This window comes from Arachis hypogaea, chromosome 17, assembly GCF_003086295.3.
Source record: "Arachis hypogaea cultivar Tifrunner chromosome 17, arahy.Tifrunner.gnm2.J5K5, whole genome shotgun sequence".
Taxonomy (NCBI): Eukaryota; Viridiplantae; Streptophyta; class Magnoliopsida; order Fabales; family Fabaceae; genus Arachis; species Arachis hypogaea.
This window is the reverse complement of record NC_092052.1, coordinates 111,053,786-111,059,600: the sequence shown is the minus strand read 5'-3', so window position 1 is coordinate 111,059,600 and position 5,815 is coordinate 111,053,786. Positions and strand designations below refer to the sequence as shown.

General features: G+C 40.7%; 1 non-coding gene across 1 annotated transcript; it reads right to left on the bottom strand.

The window, feature by feature from the left end:
- Window positions 1-814: 814 nt before the first annotated feature.
- Window positions 815-922, bottom strand: LOC112768621 (small nucleolar RNA R71). The gene has a single exon (XR_003186027.1). It is a non-coding gene; the product is annotated as a small nucleolar RNA R71 (small nucleolar RNA).
- Window positions 923-5,815: the final 4,893 nt, after the last annotated feature.

Genomic DNA, 5,815 nt, shown 5'->3' with positions numbered 1-5,815 from the left:
TAAATTTTAATTTTAAATTTTTTACCCTTTAATTTTCGAAAATTATCAACTTCTTTTCAAAAAATTATTTTCAAAAATTTCTCTCTCTCATCTTCTTCTATTTATTTAATTACTTACTAACACTTCTCCTCACCCAAAAATTCGAACCCCTTCTTCTCCTTTGAGTTCGAATTCTTCTCTTCTTCATTCTTTTTCTTCTTTTCTTCTACTCACACAAGGGAACCTCTATACTGTGGTAAAAAGGATCCCTATTATTATTTTCTATTCCCTTCTTTGTCATATGAGCAGGAGCAAGGACAAAAACATTCTTGTTGAAGCAGATCCTGAACCTGAAAGGACTCTAAAAAGGAAACTAAGAGAAGCTAAAATACAACAATCCAGAGACAACCTTACAGGAATTTTCGAACAGGAAGAGGAGATGGCAGCCAAAAATAATAATAATGCAAGGAGGATGCTTGGTGACTTCACTGCACCTAATTCCAATTTACATGGAAGAAGCATCTCCATTCTTGCCATTGGAGCAAACAATTTTGAGCTGAAACCTCAATTAGTTTCTCTGATGCAGCAGAATTGTAAGTTTCATGGACTTCCATCTGAAGATCCTTTTCAGTTCTTAACTGAATTCTTGCAGATCTGTGACACTGTTAAGACCAATGGGGTTGGTCCCGATGTCTACAGGCTTGTGCTTTTCCCGTTTACTGTAAGAGACAGAGCTAGAGTATGGTTGGACTCTCAACCTAAGGATAGCCTGAACTCTTGGGATAAGCTGGTCACGGATTTCTTAGCCAAGTTCTTCCCTCCTCAAAAGCTTAGTAAGCTTAGAGTGGATGTTCAAACCTTCAGACAGAAAGAAGGAGAATCCCTCTATGAAGCTTGGGAGAGATACAAGGAACTGACCAAAAAGTGTCCTTCTGACATGCTTTCAGAATAGACCATCCTGGATATATTCTATGATGGTCTGTCTAAGTTATCAAAGATGTCACTGGACCATTCTGCAGGTGGATCCATTCACCTAAAGAAAACACCTGCAGAAGCTCAGGAACTCATTGACATGGTTGCAAATAACCAGTTCATGTACACTTCTGAGAGGAATCCTGTAAGTAATGGGACGCCTCAGAGGAAGGGAGTTCTTGAAATTGATACTCTGAATGCCATATTGGCTCAGAATAAAATATTGACTCAATTAGTCAATATGATCTCTCGGAGTCTGAATGGATTGAAGGAATCATCCAACAGTACTAAAGAGGCATCTTCTGAAGAAGAAGCTTATGATCCTGAGAACCCTGCAATAGCAGAGGTGAATTACATGGGTGAACCTTATGGAAACACCTATAACCCCTCATGGAAGGATCAACAAATGCCTCAACAAGGCTTTAATAATGGTGGAAGAAACAGGTTTAACAATAGTAAACCTTTTCCATCATCCACTCAGCAACAGACAGAGAATTCTGAGCAGAATCCATCTAGCTTAGCAAATTTAGTCTCTGATCTATCTAAGGCCACTGTGAGTTTCATGAATGAAACAAGGTCTTCCATTAGAAATTTGGAAGCACAAGTGGGCCAGCTGAGTAAGAAGATCACTGAAACTCCTCCTAATACTCTCCCAAGCAATACAGAAGAGAATCCAAAGAGAGAGTGCAAGGCCATTGATATAACCATCATGGCCGAACCTACAGGGGAGGAAGAGGACGTGAATCCCAGTGAGGAAGACCTCCTGGGACGTCCAGTAATCAACAAGGAGTTTTCCTTTGAGGAGCCAAAGAAATCTGAGGCTCATCTAGAGAACATAGAGATTCCATTGAACCTCCTTATGCCCTTCATGAGCTCTGATCAGTATTCTTCTTCTGAAGAGAATGAGGATGTTACTGAAGAGCGAATTGCCAAGTATCTTGGTGCAATCATGAAGCTGAATGACAAATTATTTGGTAATAAGCCTTGGGAAGATGAACCTCCCTTGCTCATCAATGAACTGAGTGATCTAGATCAACTGACATTGCCTCAGAAGAAACAGGATCTTGGAAAGTTCTTAATACCTTGTACCATAGGCACCATGACCTTTGAGAAGGCTCTATGTGACCTTGGGTCAGGGATAAACCTCATGCCACTCTCTGTAATGGAGAAACTGGGAATCCTTGAGGTACAGGCTGCCAATTTCTCATTAGAAATGGCAGAAAAATCTATGAAAATGGCTTATGGACTAGTAGAGGACGTGTTAGTAAAGGTTGAATGCCTTTACATCCCTGCTGATTTCATAATCCTAGATACTGGGAAGGATGAGGATGAATCCATCATCCTTGAAAGACCCTTCCTAGCCACAGCAAGAGCTGTGATTGATGTAGACAGAGGAGAGTTGGTCCTTCAACTAAATGAGGACAACCTTGTGTTTAAAACTCAAGGATCTCTTTCTGTAACAATGGAGAGGAAGCATGAAAAGCTTCTCTCAGTACAGAGTCAACTAAAGCCCCCATAGTCAAACTCTAAGTTTGGTGTTGAGAGGCCTCAGCCAGACTCTAAGTTTGGTGTTGAACTCCCATATCCAAACTCTAAGTTTGGTGTTGGGAGTCTATAAAATTGACCTGATCACCTGTGTGGCTCCATGAGAGCCCACTGTCAAGCTATTGACATTAAAGAAGCGCTTGCTGGGAGGCAACCCAATTTTTATTTATCTAATTTTATTTTTATTTTTATTGTTTTTTCATGTTTTATTAGGTTCATGATCATGTGGAGTCACAAAATAAATACAAAAATTAAAAACAGAATCAAAAACAGCAGAAGAAAAATCACACCCTAGAGGAGGGACTTACTGGCGTTTAAACGCTAGTAAGGAGCATCTGGCTGGCGTTCAACGCCAGAACAGAGCATGGATCTGGCGTTGAACGCCAGAAACATGCTGCATCTGGGTGCTGAACACCCAGAACAAGCATCAATTCGGCGTTTAAATGCCAGAATTGCATGCAAAGGCATTTTTACATGCCTAATTGGTGCAGGGATGTAAATCCTTGACACCTCAGGACCTGTGGACCCCACAGGATCAACTCAGCATCTGTGGACCCCACAGGATCCCCACCTACCTCCACTCATACTCTTCCCTCTTCTCATTCATCCTCTCTTCCCAATAAACATCCTTCCCCAAAACCCTTCACCAATCACCTCAATCTCTCTCTTCCCTATTACCCATTCACCACTCACATCCACCCACTCTTCCCCATAAACCTACCTCATACACCCCACCTACCTTCAAAATTCAAAATCACTTTCCCACCCAAACCCACCTAAATGGCCGAACCTGACCCCTCTCCCTTCACTATATAAACCCCTCCATTCTTCTTCATTTTCACACAACACAACCCTCTCTTCCCCTTCTTGGCCGAAACACAACTGTCTCTCCCTCCCCTCCATATCTTCTTCTTCTTCTTCTTTTCTTTCTTCTCTTGCTCGAGGGCGAGCAATATTCTAAGTTTGGTGTGGGTAAAAGCATAAGCTTTTTATTTTTTCATTACCAGTGATGGCATCTAAGACCGGAGAATCCTCTAGAAAAGGGAAAGGGAAGACAAAAGCTTCCACCTCCGAGTCATGGGAGATGGAAAGATTCATCTCCAAAGCCCATCAAGACCATTTTTATGATGTTGGGCCAAGAAGAAGGTGATCCCCGAGGTCCCTTTCAAACTCAATAAAAATGAGTATCCGGAGATCCGACATGAGATCCAAAGAAGAGGTTGGGAAGTTCTAACAAACCCCATCCACCAAGTCGGAATTCTAATGGTTCAAGAGTTCTATGCTAATGCATGGATCACTAGAAACCATGATCAAAGTAAGAACCCAAACCCAAAGAATTATCTCACCATGGTTCGGGGGAAATACTTAGATTTTAGTCCGAAAAATGTGAGGTTGGCGTTCAACTTGCCAATGATGGAAGAGAACGCACACCCCTACACAAGAAGAGTCAACTTTGATCAAAGGTTGGACCAAGTCCTCATGGACATATGTGTGGAAGGAGCTCAATGGAAGATTAACTCAAAAGGCAAACCGGTTCAACTGAGAAGACTGGACCTTAAGCCCGTAGCTAGAGGATGGTTGGAGTTCATTCAACGCTCAATCATTCCCACTAGCAACCGGTCTGAAGTTACAATAGACCGAGCCATCATGATCCATAGCATCATGATTGGGGAGGAAGTGGAGGTTCATGAGATTATACCTCAAGAACTCTACAAGGTGGCTGACAAGTCCTCCACTATGGCAAAGTTAGCCTTTCCTTACCTCATTTGCCACCTATGCAATTCGGCTGGGATTGACATAGAGGGAGATATCCTCATTGAAGAGGACAAGCCCATCATTAAGAAAAGGATGGAGCAAACAAGAGAGCCTATTCATGGATCTCAAGAGACGCATGAAGAAGCTCATCACCAAGAAATTCCTGAGATGCCTCAAGGGATGCACTTTCCTCCACAGAATTTTTGGGAGCAAATCAACACCTCCCTAGGAGAATTAAGTTCCAACATGGGACAATTAAGGGTGGAACATCAAGATCACTCCATCATCCTCCATAAAATTAGAGAAGATCAAAGAGCAATGAGGGAGGAGCAACAAAGACAAGGAAGAGACATAGAAGAGCTCAAGGACATCATTAGTTCCTCAAGAAGGAAACGCCACCATCACTAAGGTGGACTCATTCCTTGTTCTCAAATTTTCTATTTTTCGTTTTCTTATGTTAAATGTTTATCTATGTTTGTGTCTTTATTACATGATCATTAGTGTCTAAGTGTCTATGCCTTAAAGTAGTGAATATGAATCCATCACCTCTCTTAAATGAAAAATGTTTTTAATTCAAAAGAACAAGAAGTACATGAGTTTCGAATTTATCCTTGAACTTAGTTTAATTATATTGATGTGGTGACAATACTTTTTGTTTTCTGAATGAATGCTTGAACAGTGCATATGTCTTTTGAAGTTGTTGTTTATGAATGTTAAATATGTTGGCTCTTGAAAGAATGATGAAAAGGAGAAATATTATTTGATAATCTAAAAAATCATAAAAATGATTCTTGAAGCAAGAAAAAGCAGTGAATACAAAAGCTTGCAGAAAAAAATAGCGAAAAAAAAAAAGAGAGAGAGAAAGAAAAAGAAAAAGCAAGCAGAAAAAGCCAAAAGCTCTTAAAACCAAAAGGCAAGAGCAAAAAGCCAATAGCCCTTAAAACCAAAAGGCAAGGGTAATAAAAAGGATACAAGGCTTTGAGCATCAGTGGATAGGAGGGCCTAAAGGAATAAAATCCTGGCCTAAGCGGCTAAACCAAGCTGTCCCTAACCATGTGCTTGTGGCGTGAAGGTGTCAAGTGAAAACTTGAGACTGAGCGGTTAAAGTCAAGGTCCAAAGCAAAAGAAGAGTGTGCTTAAGAACCCTGGACACCTCTAATTGGGGACTTTAGCAAAGCTGAGTCATAATCTGAAAAGGTTCACCCAATTATGTGTCTGTGGCATTTATGTATCCGGTGGTAATACTGGAAAACAAAGTGCTTAGGGCCACGGCCAAGACTCATAAAGTAGCTGTATTCAAGAATCAACATACTGAACTAGGAGAATCAATAACACTATCTGAACTCTGAGTTCCTATAGATGCCAATCATTCTGAACTTCAATGGATAAAGTGAGATGCCAAAACTATTCAAGAGGCAAAAAGCTACAAGTCCCGCTCATCTGATTGGAGCTATGTTTCATTGATAGTTTGGAATTTATAGTATATTCTCTTATTTTTATCCTATTTGATTTTCAGTTGCTTGGGGACAAGCAACAATTTAAGTTTGGTGTTGTGATGAGCGGA